The following is a 26,601-nucleotide window of genomic DNA, read 5'->3' on the forward strand; positions in this document are numbered from 1 at the left end:
AGCAAACACAAAATGATCCCTCAAAGCTGCAGACTTGTAAGAATGTGCTAACCATGGAACCCACCACATTGCTCAATGAATATGTTTACTGGCTCACGTGGTGGTGAGCTATTTTGGCAGAAGCTCTCTGACTGACATATCTGGCATGAGCTGGGAGGAGCAAGGGAGAACTCTCAATAATTGCTTATCCCTCAACTATAAAAAAAAGTAGATTGCCAGATCATTCACCTTATTGTGTGCTTGTGGTGTCAGTTGGATACAAACTGGCTGCTGTATTTGCCTGTAGTTAGTGTCTAAACCCATGAAGTTGAGTAGGTGCTTTGGGATGTTTCTGAGAAACAGGGTAAAGTGCTACACCAATGCAAATTATTTAATGTTTCCTGTTTTTAACCAGACACAGTTGGCTCTTTCTCAAAAGTGTTGATGGGTGCAGAAGAAAGAATCTGCTTTTCTATAGCACCTCTCAAATCCTTGGGACATCCCAAAGTGCTTCCCAGCCGAGAAGGTTTAACCTGCAGTCATCTGTGGAATGTTGGAAATGCAATGGTCAATTAGAGTATCAGAAAATTCAACAATGTGATAAATGACCAGATTACGCTTTAGATGCTGTCTGAGGAATAAGTGTTGTCTGCCACAAATGACTCTCCTTCTGTTGTGGGATCTTTGTGCTCACCCGAGAGGGCAAAAGGGGCTTTCATTAATGCCCCCCTCTGAAAGGCGATACCTTTGACAGTGCCACACTTTGCCAGCACTGATCTGAAAAATCAGCGTAGATTGCACACTTCCTTTCTGTAGCAGGGTCAGGATCCACAACTTTCAGTTGTCGAGGGTAAGTGATGGCCTAGTGGTATTATCGCTGGGCTGTTAATCCAGAGGCCCACACAATGTTCTAGGGACCTGGGTTTGAATCCTGCCAAGGCACATGGTGGAATTTGAATTCAATAAAAATCTAGAGTTAAGAGTCTAATGAATTCATTGTCGATTGTCAGGAAAAGCCCATCTGATTCACTTTAAGGATGGAAACTGCCATCCTTACCTGGTCTGGCCTACATGTGACTCCAGGAGAAAGTGAGGGCTGCAGATGCTGGAGATCAGGGTCAAAGAGTATGGTGCTGCAAACGCACAGCCGGTCAGGCAATGTCCGAGGAGCAGGAGAGTTGACGTTTCAAGCATAAGCCCTTCATCAGGAATGATGAATCAGACCTTCAGTTATGTGGTTGGCTCTTAACCGCCCTCTGGGCAATTAGGGATGGGGCAATAAATGCTGGCCTCGATAGTAACGCTCTCTCATTGTGAATGGTTAAAAAAAATTATTGAGCTAAAGCTGATGCCTACATGTGACTCCAGGAGAAAGTGAGGGCTGCAGATGCTGGAGATCAGGGTCAAAGAGTATGGTGCTGCAAACGCACAGCCGGTCAGGCAATGTCCGAGGAGCAGGAGAGTTGACGTTTCAAGCATAAGCCCTTCATCAGGAATGATGAATCAGACCTACAGTTATGTGGTTGGCTCTTAACCGCCCTCTGGGCAATTAGAGATGGGCAATAAATGCTGGCCTCGATAGTGACGCCCTCTCATTGTGAATGGTTAAAAAAAATTATTGAGCTACAGCTGATGCTCAACTGCCTTGATTGGGAGTCCCATATGTTTGAAACCAATCTTGCTTTGTCGATCATATGAGATTTATAGACCTGAGAGGGTAAACCAAATGGAGATTTTTGTCCCTTCTCACTGGTATTGGAGAGGGTAGAAAATAACTAGGATGACCATCTCCCTGCCGGGGGGAGCACAGCTGTGATGGCTACCATGGTCAAACAGCTTGTCAGTCCTCGCTGTTTGCACTCAGTCAGAGTGGATGTGGCAACAAAGTTTCCTCTGGCTGGTGGGGAATGGATGGAAGTGTCTAAAAGCAACAGGGACACATTCTCGGAATAAAAGGCAAATCACTTTGGACTGAAATGAGGAGGAATTTCTTTGCTCAGAGGATGCGGAATCTTTGGTATTCTTTGCTCCAATCATGTAGTCTGTTCAAGTCAGAGACCGACAGATTTCTAGATATTAAAACTATCAAGGGATACAGGAATAGTGCGGACACAAGCATTAAAAAAATATCAGTCATGGTGTAGTTGAATGGTGACCAGCTGAAGGGCCGAATGGCCTACTTCCTCTCCTATTTCTTATGTAGAGTGGTATTTTGGGTGAGTATGTGAGGGATTCCCTGTGCAGCTTTATATATATGTGCTTCTGAGACTGAATTGGTGCAACATTTGTGAATTGGGTAAATCCTGTCATATTTACACCAACGTTGTTTAATCGTAACAGGGCCTGCATAATGGTGTCAACATTGTTATTCCTTTTGTACGAAATTTGAAATCAGATCAAATTCACATACAAGTTCTTTAGCACTGGTCCTTTTTTTTTAATTATCTGCTTGGCTAGTGACCAAATTGCAAAGAAGCTGGAAATCAATAGCAATAAACTGAGCAAACAGACACAGCCAGCACAAACTGCAGCACATGTTTACCTAAAGCCAACCTTATCCATCTTAATATAAGCTGGGGCCAGCACAGTGAGTGTTGAGGCTGCCCAGCCACTTGTCTTATAATCGCCGCTGTTACTGGACAGGAAAGCTCTTATTGAACAATGAGTGCCCCGCATTGCACAAGTGAGGATGACTCAGAAGAATTTTGACGTTGCTTTTGCTGCTGACAGTGGAGTTTTTTTTTTGCTGCCTTCATCGTTGCTTTCACTTTTCCGATTGGGACTCTGATCTCTTTATTCTAGCCCAGTGAGTTCACATTGTTACCTCTGTGATGTGCCCCATACAGTTTCTCCCTGTTTTACTGGCTGGGCTACGACTCCCCTCCGGCTACTCTGTCGGTGCAGGTTAAAGTTTTGATCGAAGTGGACGTGTCCTCGGATGAAGAAATTCCACGGATCTGTCCTCGCCTGATTTGTCAGCGTAGCCTCTGATCTGTCCTGTCCTATCCAGTGGGAATGATTGCTCCATGGAAACAGAATTGAGTTCCCCCTTCATGACATTACAGACCTTGGTCAAATTGCCCTGAGCCAGTCACTCATCATCCTCCGATATAAATGGAGGATTTACACTGTAATGCCGCAGACAACTTATAAAGCATTTTATAACGCTCAGGAAAACTGTAAAGCAGAGACATTCCTAAAATAATTGAATTACACAAAATACATTACACAAAAGCTGACTCGTATATATGGTTCAAGGAACAATATGTCTTTAACAGGGTGGTTTGGTTATATTTCTACATGAAGGGTTGTAGATAAGAAATGGGTTCTGATTTTCCATTTGTGTTCACTTAACAGAAACAGCCATTTCTCAGGTATTCAGTGAAGTGATGGTGACTGGGGACTGGTGCTTGTGTGCATTCCTTCAAAATGAGTGAGACTTTAACACAGTGAGCACTGGGTATGGTCTCTGAAACATAAAACAGTTACACAGACTCCCTCTCCGTCTGAAGAACACCCAGTGGCTGGCAGAGAGCAGGTCAATAAATCTCACTCAGTCAAATCGATGTCCCCTAACAAAAGCACTCGATCTATTAAAACAACCTGAGGGAAATCAAGTATGAATCCTGGCAAGAGTAGGCTGATTCCTGCTGGCTTAGTGGTAGGGGCCAGGTAATTACTGTCAGAAGGCCAGGCTAGGAAGGAAAGAGATATTAACCAGGAAATCCCTCTCCTGATCAATATCCGGTGAATCCCATTCCTGATCACTGTCAAGTCAATCCCTCTCTTGATCAGTATCCAGCGAATCCCTCTCTTGATCAGTATCCAGCGAATCCCATTCTTGATCATTGTCCAATGAATCCCGATGATTATTACTCAGTGAATGTCACTTCTCATCACTTTTCGGTGATTCCTGCTCCTGATTACACTCTGGTGAATCCCACTCCTCATTACTATGTAGTTATTATCCAGTGCATCATTCTTCTTATCTGTATCTGGTACACTCTGCTCTTGATCACAATTAGTGATTATGCAGTGAATCCTGATCCTAATCAATGTTCAGTGACTATCCAGTGAATCCTGCTCCCCATCACATTCCAGTGACTATCCAGTGAATCCCACTCCCCATCACATTCCAGTGGCTATCTTGTGACTCCCGTTCCTCATCACTGTCCAATCTCCCATTCCTCATCACTGTCCAGTCTCCCATTCCTCATTACTTTCCAGTCGCCCCCATTGGAAGCTGGGTGAGAGCAGAATTGGACTTGTTGTGACCCCACCCACTCCTCCTTCTCCTCCTCTTCCTCCTCCTTGAAGACTATCTGCCCACCCGAGAAGGGAACTGAAGAAAAAAAGAAAATTTTGAAATGTGGGTGAGGCCCAAAATTTATCGCCTGTTCCCAGTTGTCCTGGGAAGACAGTAGTGGGACCTTCTCAAACTGTTTGACATGTCTTGTTTTGCCTCTTCAGCGAGCGGTTAAGAGCGAGCTTCATTAGTTTGGATTGACATCACATGTTGGTCAGACTGAGTCAAAAAAGCATGTTCCCTCAAGTGAACCAGCTTGATTTTCGATTATAAAAATCTGACAGCTTTACCATCACTGTTACACAAAGAACATAAGGACTAGGAGCAGGAGTAGGCCGAACAGCCCTTTAAGCCTGCTCCGCCATTCAATAAGATCATGGCTCATCTTTTCTTCACTTACCCCGCACTCTCACTGTACCCTCAATTCCTTTACTGTTCAAAAAAAACTCCCTTAGTTTTAAAAATGTTGACTGAAGTTATACCAGCTTTTTAATTTCAGTTTTTTTAAAAATAAAATTTGCAGTTTTTGAACAGCGATAGTGGGATTTGAACTCTTAATCTGTAGGTGATTAGTTCACCACTGCCAAGATTACAGCGATAGTTTCATGTTATTGCATTCCTGTATGTCTCAGTTTCTGGTCAATGGAACTATACTAAATGATGACCAGTGCAAAAATGCAGCATTGAGAAATATACTTAAACTGAGCCTGCCTTATCGCCTCTCAGTGGTTCCTGACCACATCAACCCCCTTCCCTGTGTAAGAAGCTGAAAACAGTTACATTTACAAGCTGTCTTGACAGCCTCACCAGCAGACTGCAAACAGATGAGATAATGGTGAAGGGGGAGGGAAGAGGGGAACAGCGGGAGAAAATTGAGGAACAACATGCAAATACCAAACCACATCACTTCTGAGCAAGCCTTCACTCTGCCAGGTGGCTGTGACCTAGATTCTGGTGTTAACTGTGTGTGTGTGTTGCATCAGGCCATCAATGCAGGATCTCCAGATTTCAGTTCAGCATCACATACTGTTCCTCAGTTACTGTCTGTGCAGGAGACAGCGTCTGAGAGAGTACAGGGGGATGAGGAGAAATGGTTTCTCTTTGTAAGGTGTGAACTCTGTTTCAGAAGGTGGCGCAAGGGGCGAGTGACTTGGAATGTTTCAAAGGTAGATGGGCTCTTGCTGGACAAGTGGATCCAAGCTTATTGACGTTTGACAGGAAAGCCAAGTTTGAAATATAAAGGAATCAGCCATGATCATATTGAATGGCAGAGCAGGTCGAAAGGGGCTGAATGGCTTTCCTCTGCTCCTGTTTTCTACCTTCACAAAATCTATTATAGTGTACCATTACAGTGCTCCATTACAGTACTTTGTTATATTGCACCATTACAATATTCTGTTATAGTGCACCATTACATTGCTCCTTTACAATACTCTATTATATTGCACCATTACAATACTCTGCTATATTGCACCATTACAATACTCTGTTATAGTGCACCATTACAATACTCTGTTATAGTGCACCATTACAGTGCTCCATTACACAACTGAGGTCAATAGCTACAGCCTCGCTAACTTGGTTCAACCTGAGCATCGAACCCCTGATGCCTCTGTGACTTGGTGCTTTACATTACAGTATCTCACTGGGCTGTTGAGAACTCCCTTGCAGATTGCTGTATTACTGCAGGGTCTGAGACTTCCAGTGGTGGGCATTTGAGCCTTTTGCAAAAGAAAAAGATGATTTGCATTTGCATAGCACCTTTCAAAGCACATTCCCCCCCCCACCTCTCATCACCACCACCACCACCACCACCACCACCACCACCATTGGCAATGAAGGACATTTGAGGTGTTGATATTGTCACAATGTGGACACCATAGGGATGAGTGTGCGAGCAGCAACTCCCATAAACAACAATAATTTCAGTGATGTTTGTTGAGAGATACAAATTAGCTAAGACACAAGGGATAACTGCCCTGCTGTACCTGGAAGCAGCAATATGTGATCTTTTGCATCCACTTGAGACCACAACCAGGCTCCTGGTTGAATATCTCACTTGAAAGACATATGTCCTCAGAGCTGCACTGGAGTGTTAGCTGAGACCTTACACATGAAACTTGAACCTAGAACCTGGAGGCAATAATGCTGGTTCTGAGGGACAGCTCACCTGGCTGCACAGCACTGGTGCATAGTCACAGCTCCTTGAGGATTGCTAAATGTGATGCTATTTTACACCTGCTTTATCTTCCTGTGATGGATCTATGCACAATGACCAGCCTGTGTGAGCAGAGTGAGTATTGAGAGACGGTCTACAGCAGGGAAAGCACAGCCAATGATTGTTCCTTTAACACCTTCCACTTCATTCTTCAAGAAGGCCAATTCTGTTGCCCGTTCTGTTATGATGTTCCCTTATAGTACACCATTACATTGCTTTGTTGTGATGCTCCATTACAATAATCTATTGTAGTGCACCATTACAGTGCTCCATTACAGTATTTTGTTATATTGCACCATTACAATATTCTGTTATAGTACACCATTACATTGCTTTGTTGTGATGCTCCATTACAATAATCTATTGTAGTGCACCATTACAGTGCTCCATTACAGTATTTTGTTATATTACACCATTACAATATTCTGTTATAGTACACCATTACATTGCTCCATTACAATACTCTATTATATTGCACCATTACAATACTCTACTATATTGCACCATTACAATACTCTGTTATAGTGCACCATTACAGTGCTCCATTACAATACTCTGTTATATTCCACCATTACAGTAATCTGTTATGGTGCACCATTATAGTGCTCCATTATAATACTCTGTTATAGTGCACCATTACAGTGCTCCATTACAATACTCTGTTATAGTGCACCATTTCATTACTCCATTATGATACTCTGTTACAGTGCAACATTACATTGCTCCATTATAATACTGTTATAGTGCACCAATGTAGTGCTCCATTATAATACTGTCATAGTGCACCATTACAATACTCTGTTATAGTGCACCATTGCGGTGCTCCATTATAATACTGTTATAGTGCATCATTACAGTGCCCCATTATAATACTATTATAGTGCACCATTACAGTGCTCCATTATAATACTGTTATAATGTACCATTGCAGTGCCCCATTATAATACTGTTATAGTGCACCATTACTGTGCTCCATTACAGTGTTCCATTTTAATACTCTGTTATAGTGCACCATTACACTGCTCCATTACGATACTCTGCTATAGTGCACCATTGCAGTGATCCATTGCAGTGCTCCATTTTAATACTCTGTAATAGTGCACCATTACACCACCCTATTACAATACTATATTGCACCATTACAATACTCTGTTATAGTGCTCCATTCCAATACTCTGTTATATTGCACCATTACAATAATCTGTTATGGTGTACCATTATAGTGCTCCATTATAATACTGTTATAGTACACCATTACAGTGCTCCATTTTAATAAACTGTTATAGTGCATCATTACAGTGTTCCATTACAATATTCTGTTATACTGCATCATTTCATTACTCCATTATAATACTCTGTTACAGTGCAGTATTACATTGCGCCATTATAATACTATTATAGTGCACCATTGTAGTGCTTCATTATAATACTCAGTTACACGATGCACCATTACAGTGCTCTGTTACAGTGCTCTATTACGATGCCAAGCTACTCCATGGGTGCACTTGGCTTTTACCTTGTGTTCCAGTCATTGGCGACATAAAGGGTTACTGTTTCCCAGACTGATCACCTACTTACCAGGCATTGGTACCTTAAGGGAAGTGGCCCTTCCAACACGACTAACATGGCAACCATTTATCCCTCAACTGATGCGTTAAATAACAAATCTGTGTGTTGCTTCTGAGAGTTTACAATGCTTAGACTGGCTCTCCCCTGCTCCCTTCAAGGCAACATTGTCCACGTTTCAGAAGTGCTTAATTGGCTGTGAAAAGCATTGGGATTTGCTGAGGAGGTGAAAGGCACTGTGTGAATTTGAGTTCTTCCTTTTAATATTTACCCGACAGCCCGATGCCAGTATGCATTAATGTAAGGTGCAGAAGTCATAAACCCAGTCAGATTCATTGACTGCAAGCTTGTCTCTGATATTGTGCTCTATAGATTTCATTCATTCCATCAGTGGCGATAGGGGGGCTAGGGAGGGGGTGCTGGTATTCAGTGGTCCTGTTAGAAACACTACGCATTGTTCATAGGTTTAGTAATGAGGGCTCGATCGCAGTATAATGGCCTCCCCTCAATTTGCATTATCGTAAAGCAGTCGGTTGTAGAAATTTCAGACCCATTATGTCTGACAGCAGTTATCTGATCTGCTTCTCTGCAGTGTGTGAGTTCCAGTAAACCATGTCTTATTGTCTGACCTTTTCATTTTCCGCCGAAAAAGAGAGATCAGTTCCTCGAATGTAATCGAGTGAGCTACAAGGCAGGGTACAGGGAAAATGCGTGCTTTGAAAATCCAAGCATGCGGGGAACAAGATGCTTTAAATCAATGCCATTTATCTTCTGGCTTGCCCCAGCAAAACCAATGCTGGGCTCATTTCGAGGCGAGGTAGCTGATATAAGTATATTGTCACAATGTTCAGTGAGCTGTGAGACCATGGGAACACATGTTCTTCTGCTACTCTTTTATATCTAATTTTTGATGAAGTTATTACAGGTAGTGTCACCGCTGAATAGAGTGCAGACAATGATCGTGTTAAATAGTGGAACAGGGCATGTTTTCATTGGAAAAGCAATAAAGTGCTTTTTCGCCCCTGCTCTTGGCTGCACAGGAGGATGCTTTGACCCCTGGCTGACCTCTCTAATGATGCTCTACCAAAGCGTGCCTCTTCCCCTTGAACACACAGCTAAACTGAATCACAATCCTTTATTATATTTTTTCCAAATTGGTTCAATTTGATAGTGATTTGGCCTGCGTTTTGCAGATCTGCAAAACTTCAGGGGGGTCTCTGTTCAGACTGAATGCACAGGGGATAGAGAGAGATATGGAGGAGGCCTGTTCATCCTGGAACGATTCTGATCTTTGTGTTTACCGGGTACATGACCTACGGAAAGTTAATGGCTTTTGCGTTTATCGTAAGGGAGCTCAGAGGGTGGGGAGACTCCAGCCGATGCAACAACCACCTGAGTGAGGTTGTGTCAGAGAAAGACTTGAGATAGGCGCTCCCAAGTGAAGCATGTTAAAGTTAAAGCAATTTTGCGCCAGATTGATTTTAACAGTTTGCAAATAGACCTCTACTCGCCGTGTATGTGAGGAGTGGAACGATGCTCCCATGTGGCTGTTTTTTTAACTTCAGGGTACCCTTTCTCAGCCCAGTAGAATGTGGGTGAAGCTTGATCTTTCAGAACTTCTGTTGCTCCCCGCTTTCACTGCTCCCCAGCGTGGCCATAGATTCCCACCGGTGTATAATTCCACGGATGTCAGAAGCCTTCCGGCTCCTCACCCAGTCGCCCATTCTTTAATCTGCTGTAGAATCAAAAATAGTTAGAGACAAAGAAACTGCAGATGCTGGAATCCCAAGTGGACAGGCAGGAGGCTAGTGGAACACAGCAATTCAGGCACCATCAGGAGGTGGAGAAGTCGACGTTTCAGGTGTAGCCCTCCTTCAAGGATGGCAGTGACACGGCAGGAGGTCCATTTGGTCCACTGATGGCATGGCTTCCCTTCACTCATTCATCCAGTTCTTTTTCGAACCTTCCAGCTCAGCGAGAACCTCATTCTGAGCTACAAATCTCCCCAAAACTCGCTAACGCCATTATTTTCAATCTGCATCCACCACACATTCAAATAGTTTGCTCTAGATTAGAACCACTCGCTGTGTAAAATTGTTTTTCCTCCTTTGTCTTTTGCTAATTACTTTCCACTCAATGGGAACAGTTGCTCTGCCCACAGCTTGCTTTTGAACGCCTTCTATTGAATCTCCCTCTGACTTTTCCTTCTCCAAAGAGAAATGTTGGTTTCTGCAATCTATCCACTTTGCTGATCCCTCAATCCCACAATCCAATCTTCCACAACCTTTCTGCCTCCCTCCCTGAAGACTTCTGATCCTTCCAAAGGTGTGGTGACCAGAATTATGTCCAGTTCCCTAGTTGCAGCTGAACCAGCATTCCGCAGTAGTTTAACATCTGTTTCTTTTTCTCTGATATTGTGTGCAGTTCTGGTCTGTCTCCCATCAGAAGGATGTTGTGAAACTTGAAAGGGTTTAGAAAAGATTTACAAGGATGCTGCCAGGGTTGGAGGGTTTGAGCTATAAGGAGAAGCTGAATAGGCTGAGGCCATTTTCCCTGGAGCATTGGAGGCTGAGGGGTGACCTTATAGACGTTTATAAAATCATGCGGAGGATTGATAGGATAAATAGACAAGGTCTTTTCTTCCTGGGTTGGGGAGTCCAGAACTAGAGGGCATAGGTTTAGGGTGAGAGAGGAAAGATATAAAAGGGACCTAAGGGACATATTTTTCACGCAAAGGGTGGTGAGTGTATGGAATGAGCTGCCAGAGGAAGTGGTGGAGGATGGTACAGTTACAACATTTAAAAGGCATCTGGATAGGTATACGAATAGGACGCATTTAGAGGGATGTGAGCCGGGTGCTGGCAAATGGGACCAGATTAGGTTAGGTTTTTTGGTCGGCATGGAGAAATTGGACTAAAGGGTCTGTTTCCATGCTGTACATCGCTATGACTCTGATAATGAGGGCAGGAAGATTGTCATGTTGAGGGCACTGCAGTCAAAACTCTTTTCTCACCGAGTGTCTGGAGATCCAGGACTGAGAAGACAAGTTAATCACTCCCTGGGTCTTGGACAACCCTAGCCCAGCAGTGGTTGCCATTTCAGTGTGATCAGTCCAAGCTGGGGCTTGCCTCTCGGTATGGTTGAGCTGCCACATCCAGCGATCTTCTGGATGGTTTGCTGTGCCCAGGCCCTGTGCTGGGGGTTGGTACACGGTTTGTAAATCCTCAAAGTTGCAGGAAGTTGGAGACAAGTACAAAGCAGCTGCAAAAATGCAAAGCTACCTAACACTAGGTTTTTATTGTGAATGTTAACAGTGAATGTTGTTAAGATATCAAGCCATGTTAGACGTCATAGCCGAACTTAATCTTGACATCACCCAAACAGTTACTGCTCAGTTCAGTCTGCGGTGGTTATGAGCTGGAGCCTCTGAATTTCCTTGCTTCTTATCCATCACATAACCGTCCTGATTTATAAGGTTCAGAACAGCTAACATACTCTTAGCAATGCATTTATTCACAAATAAATAATTGAATGGAGTAGCCAATATAAACGACACAATGCAAATACAAATGTCTGCACAATGGGAAAGTGCATGATATGTTTGTAGGTCTTTGTAAGAATGTCTTCTGATTGAGTTGGCAGTCATTGTTACATAGCTAAGTGATTGTCTTGGGGTTGTCAATCCAATCTCTTTTCATTCTATTCCACTCAATTCATTGTTCATCCTCAGGCTGTACTTCTTGCCTCCTAACTCTTGTTCACTTCAGTAACTGTGTGTTCAAAAAGCAGCCCTGGACTGTGTGAAGCCCTTTGTACATTTTACATGTCAGAACCAACACTTCTGCTCTTGATGTATAGGTTCCCAGACAAACTGAACAATTTCCCTCATACACGCATCCAATTGCCAATAGAAAACAGATGTCACCGGGACAATGAAGACTATCCGGGCCATCTGGTGGGAGATATGAACACTTTTGCATGTTCACATTGAACATACAAGCTTTCACAACATAACAAACTAGTTCTTTATAGATCAAAGGAGCAACACCACTAATTAAATCAAGGAAACAAACCAAACGACTCCAAAAGACAAAATTTCAAATTGGATTGTTTTACCCAATTTAATTACCAGCATAATCGTTTCATCTAAAAGGACAGATTCTTTTATAGCAAAAATAACAAAAAAAAGAGAATTACTTATTTCCCACAGAGCGAGAAATTCAATAGTCTTTTGTTTCAAGAGCTGCGCATTTTTTCTACTCATTAAATAGTTCATATCCCTTTAAACAGCCCACAACCCCTCCCCCTCAAAGAAAACCCATGCCAAATATCAGCAGGAATATTTTGAGGATGTTAATTGGGATATAGCAGATTGGAAATGTGGAGTCAGGCTGTTAGTAGCCACCAATACTTATCCAGTGGCCTGACGTTGGAACCTGCAAGGAACTGGACTCAGTGCAGGAAGTGAACACGCCAGCAGCTAAAGGTCATTTTTAAACTTAACAAATGGCCACAACCTATTTTCCCCTTAATTGAGAAGTATGTTTGAACATCAGCAACTTTGCTCTCTATGTGGGTACTCAGCACTTTAAAGCATTCACTGAAGTCGTGGGACATAGTCTTTACTTGGCTGTTCCTCCAAACTGGTGTTTCTCACCAGAACTTTCTTTATTGAGTGCCACATTCCCAAACTATGAGTTTTCTGGAGACATTGCTCGTGGCAACACAGTGCTGGGAATGATGGGATGTGAATTTGCACTCACAAATTCCCAAATGTGGGATTGTGCAGTTTGGGGCTTTGTGTTTTGGAAGACAGATTGAAGGATGTATATTGGAATCGCTGGGCCAGGGGCCTCACACTGTCAAGGTGCAAAGTGTTGATAACGTCCACTTTAATGAGAAGTAGAAAGAACCTGCATTTCTGTAGCACCTATTGTGACCTGAATACGTCAAAAGACACTTTGCGACTGATTAACTACTTGTTAAGGTGTTCTGTCTGTGCTGTTGTCATATTAGTTTTGTGCACAGCTTCCGCAAAACAGCAAAATGGTAATCTGCACTAATGATGTTGGTTGATGAATAACTAGGGGGTCAGTTTGTGATGCCGACCATGTTGGATCAACTCCTGCACTAGCTGAGATTACTGCTTCTCGATGTCTCCTCTTGCCTGAGATGTGGTGACCCCCAGGTTAAACCACCACCAGTCGCCTCTCTCTCTCTGTCACTCTCTGTCTCTCTCTCTCTTTCTCTAATGAAATAGCAACCTATTGGTCTGGTAGAATCATGGTGACTTTACCTTTACTTTGGTGAGGAAATAATGGCCGAGACTCTGGGGGCAGGTTCTGTGCTCTTCTTTCAATTAATTCTATGGGACGTTTAAGATCTACTGGAGAGGAAAGAGGATGAAAGTCACAAGGGAACCCCCAGCCCTGGGGGAAGTCAGTGCATTCAAGGGAACGGAAGTGCCTTCATTTGCTTTCTGCATTGGATTGCCTTTGCATTGGGCAGGATGGATGATGGATGGATGATGCAGCAGCATCGATTCTTAGCTCCACCCACCAAGAAGAGAGACTTGGAGAGCAGATCTGCTGAGAGTCGGGGGGCAACAAGTGACTGGACTTGTGACTCCAATGTGTAAGATGAAAAGACCATCTGGTCCCTCAAGCCAGAGTGCTGCATCACTGTGAACTGACACTAGCTCGATCCCATCCTCTTGATGTCAGAAACCATTGTCCATCCACGATGTGTATGCGTTTGCGAATGCTCGAGTATAGAGTGATAACTGTTATCCTGTGCAAGCTACTATAAAAGAATTGTGGAGGTAGATAGCAAGCAAACCCCTGAGGCATCTGTGCGACCCACCATTTGCGATTTTGATGTACGTTTTCCAGCCTCCACCCCAGCCTAGTTCTCGACATGTGGTACATCGTGGTTAAAAAAAACTGGTGATAATGACACATTGAATGGGAAAAGCCACATAAGGTGAAAAGCTATAAGGATCTGAGGTGACAAGACATTAGCACATGGAGTGGGTAAGACTATCAAATTAGGGGAAAACAGGATTTTACAGCAACGAGAATAGAAAATGCAAAACCTGATTAATACCACAACTGATTGGATTTTAGGCTTTATGAACAACTTGTGTTTTTATCGCTCTTTTGAGAGGTCCCATGGTGCCCCACAGCAGCGTTAGCAAATGATATTTGTCACCAAACCATTGTTGCTGAATCAAAATTCTGGAGAGCCAGCACTGGGAGGGTACCTCCTCAGAAAGACCAGCTCTTCAGTTTGCTCCCCAGCACTTTCCCAAGGCTAACGAGTGAAGGGCGATCAATGCTGACCTTCCCGGCAATGTCCACATTCTGCGAATGAATAGGAAGAGGTGATATTAGGGTAGGTGACCAAATGAGCTCAGTTTTAAGGAATGTCTTAAAGGAAGGGTGAAAGATAGCGATGTCGAGAATTTCAACACTTTAAGTTCCAGTTTGCTGAGTGGGAGCTACGTTGGAGCACTCAAACTGGAATTTAGCAAGAGGCGAGAACTTGGCAAATGAGCAAATCTTTGAGGGTTGGAGGAGTTTCCAGACATAGGGAGGAATGAGGCAATGGAGGGATTTGAAAAGAAGGATGATACTGAAACAACCATTGGAAGGGTGTTGAAGCAATCAGGACAATGCAACATCGATTCACTCAGAGACGCCTTGTATTTCAATTAAACATGACCTCAAGCACTTTGGGAAACATTCAAAGGATTTCATTGTTAGCCCAGTGGACTGCATCATGAACATACTTTCACAGCCAACAAGTCCTGATGTGGAACTTGACTCCAGAGCATCTGCCTAGGGTTAGGGGCACTATCACTGAACCACAAGACTTCCACTGCCTGCATTGAGAATATAAGGACTTGAAGAATTTGATCTGTTTGATTAGTTCTCTTACCACACAGAAGGTTATGATGCTTGTGGAATACACTACTAGGGTTAGTGATTGAAACAGACATTGTATCAATGTTGTAGTTGCAAGGTAGAAGTGGAAAGGGGATACGGGGATGAGGATATCACATGAGGGTAAACGAACCGCAGATGCTGGAAATCTGAAACAAAAGCAGACATTGCTGGAGAAGCTCAGCAGATCTGGCAGCATCTGTGGAGAGAAATAAGAGTTAACTTTGTGGGTCCAGTGACACTTCACCAGAACTGATTTGATGAATAAACACTATCGGGGCCTGGTTCGACTGAGCAACCTCTTTCCATGTTGAAATTTTAGTGTGTTTTAAAATTCTTTCCTGGGTTTCATTGCGGGTCCCTCGGTTCACTGATGTGAATTTGGATGGATCCAGCAATGTTGTCTTAACTTTGCTTATGAAGCAGGCAAAACTGTTGGTGACTTCTGGGACAGATAGCAGATCGGTGACTTTGGAATCACCAGCAATTTGCGACCCTCCTGCTGAAATTGGAGACTTCATCTGACTGAAGTTCGTGTCCTGAGTTGTCAATACCTCCCAGGGTTACCAACCCTCTGGAGTCTTTTGGTATTCAACATCGATCTCCAGGGCACAACAAGAGAGAATGGGCATTTAAAAGCAGATTGTTATTATTTATTTTCAACACATTTGTTAATGAGTTTAACAACATTAGATGTGAGGAAGGGAGGCTGTTTGACTGACGCTTGAGAATTGACCAGGCAGGCAACAATGTGCTTGCTTTGCTCTTGATGGGCAGTGATCTTCGACAGCGGTTTCCTATTGCGCGATTTTCTGTAGCGCTGGGTTGTAGAGGAACACAACCATCACGTTATAGCAGAACGACCTGTATCATTCAGGCAACAAAAGAATTCCATGCACTTGGTTGTTTTAACAGGCTCAATAGCTTGTTCAGTTTGTGATAGTAATGGATGAGCTTCTGACTGGTACACCTCCTTCCCCTCCCGTGATAGCGAATGCTGGTGTGATGACATTAACCTGATGTTATCGTGCCATATTTGACATTTGTGTGAGACGTTTTTTTTTCCTTATGCTCATGGGATGTGGGCCTCACTGGCAGCATCCATTGCCTTTCCCCAGTTGCCCAGAAGGGCAGTTGAGAGTGAACCACATTACCGTAGGTCTGGAGTTCGATGGAGGCCAGATCAGATAAGGATGGCAGATTGCCTTCCTTCAGGGACATTAGTGAAGTGGATGGATCTCTACGACAATCAGCATTAGGCGGGCTTTCAATCCGAATTTTTGTTGCGTTTAAATCTCACCATGTTCCGGGGTGGGGTTTGAACCCATGCCCCCATAACATTAGAGTCAGTAGATGTGAAGCTGGAACAGCACAAGCATTGGGCCGAAGCATTGACATTCCTGCTCCTTGGATGCTCGTCTGACCGGCTGTGTTCTTCCAGTTTCAAATCTCATTGACTCTGACTTCCAGCATCTGCTGTCCTTCCTGTCTCCCCCATGACATTAGCCTGGGCTGCTGGCTGACATTACCACCATGTCACCCCATCGAGCCCACTCACCTGACTGGTCCTGTAAAATCTAATCCTGTGAGAGAACAGGACCTCAACTACGTTCCAATGGAGTTGGAAATCTGAGCACCACCTGACGCCAGGACACGTTGTGACAGACTGCACTAATCTGCAATCGAAATCCTGATTTAGGATGATTTACAGCGCACGACAGCCAAGCAGTGTAAGTCAGACTCGCTTCTGTACTGCACCCCTCAACAGAAAAACGATGCGTCTAAATTCGTTTTTTTTTCCAATTTCCCCTCTGACACAGTGGGACCTCTTAATAATGTTGAATGTTTAGAAAAATTCTGTTATTTTGGCAGTTTCGAAGTGGACCAGCCAAAAATATTAGGGGGATGGAAGGGGAGAGAAAGGCAATCTGTTTCATTCCAGTTTGGAAATAATGCAGATGTTATGAGAATGTGCCAGATTATCACATGTATTGAATTAACAAATGTCAGGCTAACAAGTCACTATTGTTTCCTGGGTTCGACTTCACCATTGGCCCTGCCAAATTGTTAGTTGGTTTATATTGTACTCAGGATATGGTATAGCTATCAAGGATGAAAAATTATTGTACCCTGTCAAACGAAAAGTCTCTCTCATCAGCTAGCACAAGTTATATTTCAACCTTGACAATCTCAAACAAAATACGCCCAGCCCGCTTCGAATAAAATTAATTTTGACTCTGTGTATTCTCCCTTTGTATCCTGAACGTAGGGACAGGAGGCCATTCAGCCCCTCAGGCTTAGCCTGCCAGCCAACTAGATTGTAGTTAATCACCCTCGCTTACCTGCCTTAATTCCATAACACTAAATGCCCATATCCAACAAATGCCAATTTTGACACTGCATTGCCCTGTCACCTGTAACCTTTTGTGACAGGAAGGTCCAGATTTCCAGTGAACTGGAGGTTGAGGTGGATTTCTATGGACACTAGATCTGGCATCTCACTCAAATGGTTCTCATTCACGTGTAAGCTTCATCAGTAAGCTGTTCAACTGTGAAATACATCATAGGCTAAGGCCCATCCTGCCCTTCATCTGATGATCCCCCCCTCCCCCCCACCCCCCGCAGACACTAGACAACGGGCATTCACGTCGCCCCTGCCCCAGGCTGTCGGGAGATCGGGGGGGTGGGGGCTGGCTGCTCGCCAGTCATCACAGTGCCACCCCATGCGGTGGCCGTTGCTGGGACTGCAGCCTGCCACCTGACCTCTCAACCTTCCCCGCCATCAGGAGTGTCATTGGAAGATATTTGGGAGGTTCTGCCAGGATTAGGCTTCCCGGGAAACCCTGGGTGGAATTAGCATTAGTTCATTCAAATACATCGTTACACACTTCAGAAAAAGGCATTTCACAACATTGCAGATGAATTTGAGGTGGATTTTAAGAGCAGTGTGTTTTAAAAGTTGGACCACTTAGGTCCCCAATGTTCTTCTTCAATAAGTTGCCTTTTGTACTTTTCTGAGCCTCTAATACACTAATGGATACTTAGCAAGTGCTGGGATATGTCAACTACTCCACTTATTGTCACTGTACTGTGCAAGCACCACATGGGAAGAGGTGAATTGTGTGTGTTTTGTTTTTTTCTCAGTTTGTAATTCCTCTATGTTTAGCCAATACTCCATGATTAGTCTGGAGTTTCCCAGAAGTGGAAGTTAATCCACTGGACGCAGGACACTGCTGGCTGCAATCTTGGAGAAAAATTACAGGGTCCTTTAAAATGGACGTAAAGGCAAAATACCTTAGATACTGGAAATCTGAAACAAGCGCAGAGCATACTGAAGAAACTTAGCAGGTCTGGCAGCACCTTTGGGGAGAGACTCCTTTGACAAAGAGTTGTTCTGGACTTGAAATGTGAACTCTGTTCCGCTCTCCGCAAATCCTTATAGTATGAAAGCAGGCCATTCAGCCCATTGAGTCCACACCGACTCTCCGAAGGGCATCCCACCCACACCCACCTCCCTTTGTTCTCCCTTTCACTCTGCATTTCCAATGGCTACCCCAGCTAACCTACACATCCCTGGGTACTTACGACGCAACCTTGCATGGCCAGTCTGCCTAGCTTGCACATCTTTGGATTGTGGGAGGAAACCCATGCAGACACAGGCAAAATGTGCAAACTCCACCCAGACAGTCGCCCAAGGCTGGAATCGAACCTGAGTCCCTGGCGCTGCGAGGCAGCAGTGCTAACCATGGAGCCACTGTACTGCCCCTATGATACTGCTGTGTTTGTTTAGTTGGAAGAGATTGTTTTGCCATTTTATTTGAACTTTTCTCGTGACCAGGATAAAAAGCATTGAACATGGGCTCAATATGCTTTTCGGTTGTTGACAGTCAAGTACTCTCCAGTTAGGTCATGAGTCTATTTGCTTTCTTGTTGAAGGATTGACGGGTGGTACTGGCTAGAGTGGGCCAGGGGAATGGACACATTGTTTGATGAGATCTCCAGGAATATGCTTATCACAGCTGGCCACCCTGGTCAGGAGCTGGTAGACCTGGCAAGCGTATTCCCCCGTCCCATACCTTGCTCAGCTGAGGATTGAGTGATTGTCTGGGGTCCCAGCTGAGCCAGACTCGATAGTTCAGCCACCTTCACTGTTGAAAGAATTGATCAAACATCCAGGAGTGCGTCTGTTCTTGGACAAAGGCGAATCACAACCACTCCCTCAGATGTTGCCATCTTGGAGATTTCCCCTCCACTCTTGAGATGTATGCATCTCTCTCTCACACACACACACACAATTACAGATACACACATTCACTCATTCCTCATTCCTGAAGAAGGGCTTATGCCCGAAACGTCGATTCTCCTGTTCCCTGGATGCTGCCTGACCTGCTGCGCTGTTCCAGCAACACATTTTCAGTACAGATACACACAGCCATAGATACACATCGACACAACACACACAGACACAGACTCACACATAGACACAACACGCACACAGACACATGCACACATAAATATGCACATACGCACTGATAGACACAACGCACACAGAATACGCACATAGACACATGCACACACAAGTAGGCACTGATAGACACAACACATACAGACAGAACATGCACATAGACACACAAACATAGACATACACACTCATAGACACAATGCACACAGAAACAGAACACATGCACACAGACACATAGACACACAAACATACACGTACACACTCCCACCTCTCATTGTTCAAGGTTCTACAGGCCGTATCTTGGCCAGACTCACTTGTTGGGACAGCTGACACATCAGCTCTGCGCTGCCTGTGCCTTTGCCTGGATCGTGTTGATGGACGCGGCACTACCGCCCGTGTGTTCCCGCTTCCTGCTGGACATTCCTTCAGAGCGATCCGGCCTGGTCCCCCTCTCCCCATCCTGCTACAGAATGAGGAACGGGAGGCCGGGACAATCCCGTTGCTCAGTGACCTGGCCCAGCACATATTTGTTTTCCTGCAGAATGACATTAATATGTGTCACAGGATAAGCTCTCCATGTGTGCAGCACTTTATTACATTTTGCAATTCAGGACTGTGTACTGTTTAATGCCCCTGGGCTACTAGATCGGTGGAGTTTTTAAACAAGTTATTTTAATTGCTTATATGAAGTGTCGATCATTCTGCCACTCTTGGCAGCACAACTCAAGAAAACAAATTCCTCCCCAAGTCAAATCAGACAATCTTTTGATTAAGAACTGAAGCTCTGTTGACATGTTTAGGATTCATTATTGCGAAATTATAAAAAATTGGTTCACGTGAACACAGGGCTGCAGAGTATAGCTTTGCTTTTGCTGTGGGATGTGTACAGGGAGCTCAAAGCAATCGTTGGGAAGAGCGTGCATTTGTGTAGCACCTTTCAAAACCTCAGGATGCCCAAAAGTGCTTTGCAGTTTTTTTGGACATGCAATCACTGCTCCAGACGCTGAGGAGATTGAATGATTATTTCGATAGAAATGGTAAGCAAGGGAAGAGGCAGGAGGTTGGCACTAGGTAATAGAACTATCACAATGGGCCAAATGGCCTCATTCTGTGCCAGAACAATTCTTTGACTCTGCCGTAATGTGGGGAGCACTTTTGCCAAATGGCGGTGAAGTCATGACCAGATTGTTCGCGTGATGTTGCTTGAGGGATTAATGCTGTCCTGGAGAACTTTCTTTGAAATGTCTTTGTCCACCTGGGTGTCCACAGTGTCACCTCAGAATGAGGCAGCTCTGACAGCACACCTAATGGGTATGAGTCCTGAGGTTGACTTTGAACCATGATCTGTGACTCTGAAGTGGGAGGTCTGACTAAGGCTGTGACCCCCTTTGAGACGCAGCCCATCAAAAACTCTGCCAGGATTGAGAGGCACAGCAAACGGCAGCAGCATTGGATGGGCAACGTGGAAGCGGGAGCCATCGTCTTGAGGCGATGAAGAGTGCAATGGAGATTGAAATCGGCTAAAGGGATGTACATGGTGGCAAGGCTGTGAGCTCAGACTTCCTGAGTGGGATGTGAACCTGTGACTTACAGACCAGGGGGTGAAAGCGCTTAACACCAAGACGTGATCAAGTTGCCTTCTCGAAGTCTGGACCAGCCAGACGGAGCTGGTCAAAAGCCTATGGTTTTCTAAAACATACGCTCTCTTTTGAATGTGTTATTCTGAAGCTCGGGTGCTGAATATCCTGCAACATTGTGTCAGGAGCTGGTATAGCCCACATACCATTTCCTAGCCTCACCTGAGTCGTCAATATTCTCAGTGGGAGCCCTGGTATTTGAAAGACGGAAGTCACAGCTGAGCTTGGGTCCACGCTTACTGTTATATATGCAGTCAGGTTCCAGTAGGGACGTTAGGTCGATAACGTATGCTCTCATCCTGTTTCTTGTATGAGTGCCCTATTCATTTAAGGAGCTTTAAATCAATTTTGTGCTTTTGATGCATTTGCATTCACTGAAGGGGCTCGGCTTGTTGATGGCTTTGTGTTACTCAGGAGCAGGCAACACTGGTCTGCTTCTCTTCTGCACCCTCCAAACTGTGCCTTTCCACCACTGTCTGGCAGAGAGATGTCAACTCAGCAGAGAGCTGGGAGCTTCCCAGTCTAAACAGGTTGCTTAACTGACAGGAGAACAGGGGTAGGCCATTCAGTCCTTCGAGCCTGCTCCACCATCTGATACAATCATGGCTGATTGAATATTTCATTACCTTAGGCCCAGCCTGTCTGCATAACCCTGTAGATCATTGATAATCAGGAATGTATCAACCTCCACTCTAAATACTGAGCTTGCACAGACCTCTGGGTGACAGAATTGCAAAGGTTCACAAACCTTGGAGTCAAAATGTTTCTTCTTATCTTGGTCCTAAGTGGCATCCCCCTTAATTTTAAGTTGCATCACCTTGTTTTATACTCTGCAATCTGGGGACACAGGCAGATGTGGGTCCTGCAGATGCTGGAGATTAGAGCCAAGATTAGAGTGGTGCTGGAAAAGCACAGCAGGTCAGGCAGCATCCGAGGAGCAGGAAAAATCGACGTTTCGGGCAAAAGCCCTTCATTAGGAATGAGCATCCTACCTGCATCCACCCTTGTCTATCCCTTTAAGGGTTTTGTAGGTCACAATGAGATCACGTCTCATTCTTCAAAACTCTACAGGCCGCGTGTTGGCCAATCTCCTTCCACTGTACAGTCATGCCTTCCGGGGAACAAATCTGGTGATCCTCCATTGCATTCGCCCAATGGCAATAGTATCTTTCTTGAGGTAACGAGACTCAAGGTACAGTCTAACCAAGATCTCATACAACTTCATTACTCCTGCACTCAAACCCTTATGTGATAAAGGCTAATATTCTGATCGCTTTTCCAATAGCTTGCTGTACTTGACAGTCCAGGCTGTTGAAATTACTTTGGTTTGTTAGACAAACAGATTGCAATGCACCATGGGAGAAAATCCATGGGATGTGGCCCTGCCTATCCCTAATTGCCCTCCAGAAGTTGGCGATGAACAGCCTTCTCGACCCTCAATAGTCCACTTGTTATTAGCAGACCCACCATGTTGTTAAGTGGGCGGCACGGTGGTACAGTGGTTAGCACTGCTGCCTCACAGCGCCAGAGACCCGGGTTCAATTCCCGACTCAGGCGACTGACTGTGTGGAGTTTGCAAGTTCTCCCCGTGTCTGCGTGGGTTTCCTCCGGGTGCTCCGGTTTCCTCCCACAGTCCAAAGATGTGCAGGGTCAGGTGAATTGGCCACGCTAAATTGCCCATAGTGTTAGGTTAAAGGGGTAAATGTAGGGGTAGGGGTATGGGTGGGTTGCGCTTCGGCGGGTCAGTGTGGACTTGTTGGGCCGAAGGGCCTGTTTCCACCCTGTAAGTAATCTAATCTAAGATTGTGCCAGAGTTTTGACCCAGTGACCCTGAAGGAATGGTGATATATTTCCAAGTCAGAATGGGTGAAGGAAAAGTTGTAGGTGCTGCTGATAGCATAACATGCAGATAAATACATAAGGGTAGTAAGGCAGCAGAACCAAGTCAGATAGCTTAGATCTGACCAAAAAAACTGCTGTTGGAAAATCCAGAATAACTGAAAATGCCAAAAATAAAGGATAGGCTCGCCATTTTACACAGTTCAATTCACAACCTCAAGTCTTCCCAAAGCCCTTCACATTTGATAAAGTATTTTAAAAGTGCAGTTGCTATTTTAAAAAATCAAATGTAGCAGTCAATTTATGGATGGCTTTGTGTTACTCAGGAGCAGGCAACACTGGTCTGCTTCTCTTCTGCACCCTCCAAACTGTGCCTTTCCACCACTGTCTGGCAGAGAGATGTCAACTCAGCAGAGAGCTGGGAGCTTCCCAGTCTAAACAGGTTGCTTAACTGACAGGAGAACAGGGGTAGGCCATTCAGCCCTTCGAGCCTGCTCCACCATCTGATACAATCATGGCTGATTGAATATTTCATTACCTTAGGCCCAGCCTGTCTGCATAACCCTGTAGATCATTGATAATCAGGAATGTATCAACCTCCACTCTAAATACTGAGCTTGCACAGACCTCTGGGTGACAGAATTGCAAAGGTTCACAAACTCCCCTGAGCAAGCTCCCCTGAGCAACTGTAATGACCTGTTTCCCTCTGGCTTTGGTTGGGGCGTAGATATTGTGTGGAATTGCAGAAACCTTTCTGCCTCTCTGAGATTAGACACTACTGCTCCCTATCCACCACCCCCACCCCAGGTCAGGTACTTTACAAGAAGTTGGGAAGAAGAAATTCACAGACACGCCTGACTTGGATTTTAAATTTGTGTCGCTCTCTTTCATCTGATTGTTGTTCACATTCTGGGGCAGGACAGAGAATGGATCTCACAATCCAGACAAAGTCGTTCTGGGTTCCGCCTTCTGCCTTGTTACTGTTGAGGATTGATCAGAGATTTCACCTCCACTCTTGAGATGTCTGCATCTCTCTCTCTTTCACACATGCACACATATGGACACGTGCACACACAGACATTGCCACACAATTAGAGACACAGACATAGGCACACAGACACATAGACAATTACAGAACCCACAGACATAGACACAACACACACAGACATAGACATATAATTACAGATACATGCAGACGTGGACATACACACACACACATACACAGACATAAGCACACAATTACAGATACACACAGACATAGACACAACACACATATACACAACACACACAGACCATGCACAGATACATGCAGACACACACATAGACACAATACACACAGATAGAACACATGCACGCACAGACACATGCCCTCACATACACATTCATAGAAGCTAGCAGAGAGTCAAAAACCTGGACTTCTGTTTGAACTTCCAGCCTTAAATGTCAAACAAACTCCAGACAGACAGCCACCTGGTCGTCTGGCTCTGACTGGTCCATGGGGTGAACCTGAAGGTGATGATGAACAAAAGCTTTCATTTTGCTGTGCTTTGGGAAAAGCCTTCTGCTGGCTCACCCCAGTTGCTCAACACAACAGTGAGATTAAAAAAAGAAAATCAAAATAAGATTAAAGAGGCCGGGGACATCGGATGCTGCTTTTCTCTTTCTATAGATTCAACTTTGATGATTTACATGTCATGAAGACATGTTTATATTCAAATTGCTGTTTTTTCCTGACATTGAACAAAACCTTAATCATTAAGCTGATTTGAGTGGGATAACGGCCACTTACTTGTCTTGAATAGAGTGTTCTGATAAGGCGTCACTTGCAGTGTTCATAGCTGAAGCCCTGTCACTCGGGAATTTGCTGGGATGAGTACCGCGTGGCGGATGACTGACAACAATTTGGGATTTTTTTTGGCAGATGACAAGTTAAGGGGTTTAGTGGTGCAATTATGCACTGAATTCAAGGTGCTCAGATGTAAATGTCCTCTAACCACTCTTGTCATCCCAGACTTATTACAGCTCTTTTATGCTGTTTCCTAAGCGTAGAGCTGAACCCCCCCATCCCCTGCTGCTGCTTTTTCACTTTTTCGGGGGGAGGGGCAGATGGGTGGGCGATGTTGGAGGTAACCGTAGCAGCTGTTGGTAGGAGTTCTGGCAGCCCCATGCCTAATGCTGAAAATGGAACACACCCGTCAACGTTTTATTTTACAAAGATTTTTTTTCCTTTCTTTTGAAATTTCATAACTTATTTCTAACAGTGGAGCATTTTAATGTTTATGTATAGATGTTTAATTTAATCATACTCCTCTATGGATTGTTATTTGTAAAAAAAGGTTATTGTTGAATAATAATGGAAGTTCCTCTGTGTTCTTTACTTCTAAATCTTCCTTCCTTACCCACTGGTAAATCATCTTGACCCCTAACTGTAATGAACACTGATGTCCTACAAAAGCAGTGAGGGACAGTGGGATTTTGTACTGTGAACTCAGCCTAATTCTGTCCTCCAATGTTGACACACATTCAATTTCACACTATGGGCAGGAATTAGGAGCAGTAGCTTTGGCTTGCTGTAGTTCTCAATGGCCGAGATGGTTCTGAAATCTCTGCCATAGCTCAGTCAGCGTTGACTGTGAGTCAAACCTGGGATTGCTGTTCGACTTGACGCTGTATAAAGCAGTGACTTTATCCGCTAAGATGTGTTAACAGGTTTTAATAGATCTTCATGGCTGCTTTCCAGATCGTCCCAGTCAGCTCTTCTGATACTTTTCTTTAGCACATCTTGCTGTTGTTATTTGTGCCACTTACTTCAAAGTATTGCATAATTCATTTTGCAGACTTTGAATGCTCAAAAATAATAAAAAAGAAACAAGTCCCTGAGAAAATCAGTCAGTCTGGCAGCACTTTTGAACAGAGAAACAGAATAAACATTTCAAGTCTGGTATGACTCTTCTTTGGAATGAGGTCATCAAAGTGGATTTGAAAGGTTAACTCTGTTTCTCTCTCCACAGATGCTGCCAGATTTGTTGAGTTTCTCCAGCACTTTCTGTTTTTAATTTTAGATCACTGCTGTCCACAGTGTTTTGTTTTTGAATTTTTAGAAGCTGTGGCACAACTTTGAAATCACAGTTGAGGTATAAAACCTTGATTCTCTGTTTAAGCCCAATGTTTTTCTTAAAGGAGTAACACAGAACATAATGTTCCCTCTACAGTTTTAAGGCTAATTATTGTGTCACCCTAGACCATAGCGGCTACTCTCTTATCAGAAAGAAGCGACTGGGGGGTGGGTGGGTGGGCGGGCGGGGGGAGGGGTGGTGAGTGGTGGCGGTGGAGGTGGATGATTTAACCTGAGGGCCACCAGACCTCAGGTGTGGGGAAGAGGTTGAGAAGGAGAGTTCTTCATGGTAACCTCAAACCGGTGATGGCAATTGACCCCACGCTGTTGGTATCACATTGCTCTGTGAGCCGACAATCCAGGCATCTGTGCTAAACGGATTCCCTCATGGATTGTCCTGTGTGGTACTGAGCATAGGGACATTCCAGCTTTATTGGTACATCTTTGGACAGCACAACAATTTGGGGGTGTGGCTCATTTGCCCTCAGTACCCTGAGTAGGAGGAGGAATTATAAGCATCCAAACACTGCTCAGC

General features: G+C 44.4%; 1 protein-coding gene across 4 annotated transcripts in view; it reads left to right on the forward strand.

The window, feature by feature from the left end:
* Nucleotides 1-26,601, forward strand: part of ebf1a (EBF transcription factor 1a) — a 468,187-nt gene that overhangs the window by 361,257 nt on the left and 80,329 nt on the right. The gene's annotated exons all lie outside the window — the stretch shown is intronic.

This window comes from Chiloscyllium plagiosum, chromosome 14 (assembly GCF_004010195.1).
Source record: "Chiloscyllium plagiosum isolate BGI_BamShark_2017 chromosome 14, ASM401019v2, whole genome shotgun sequence".
NCBI classification, from domain to species: Eukaryota; Metazoa; Chordata; class Chondrichthyes; order Orectolobiformes; family Hemiscylliidae; genus Chiloscyllium; species Chiloscyllium plagiosum.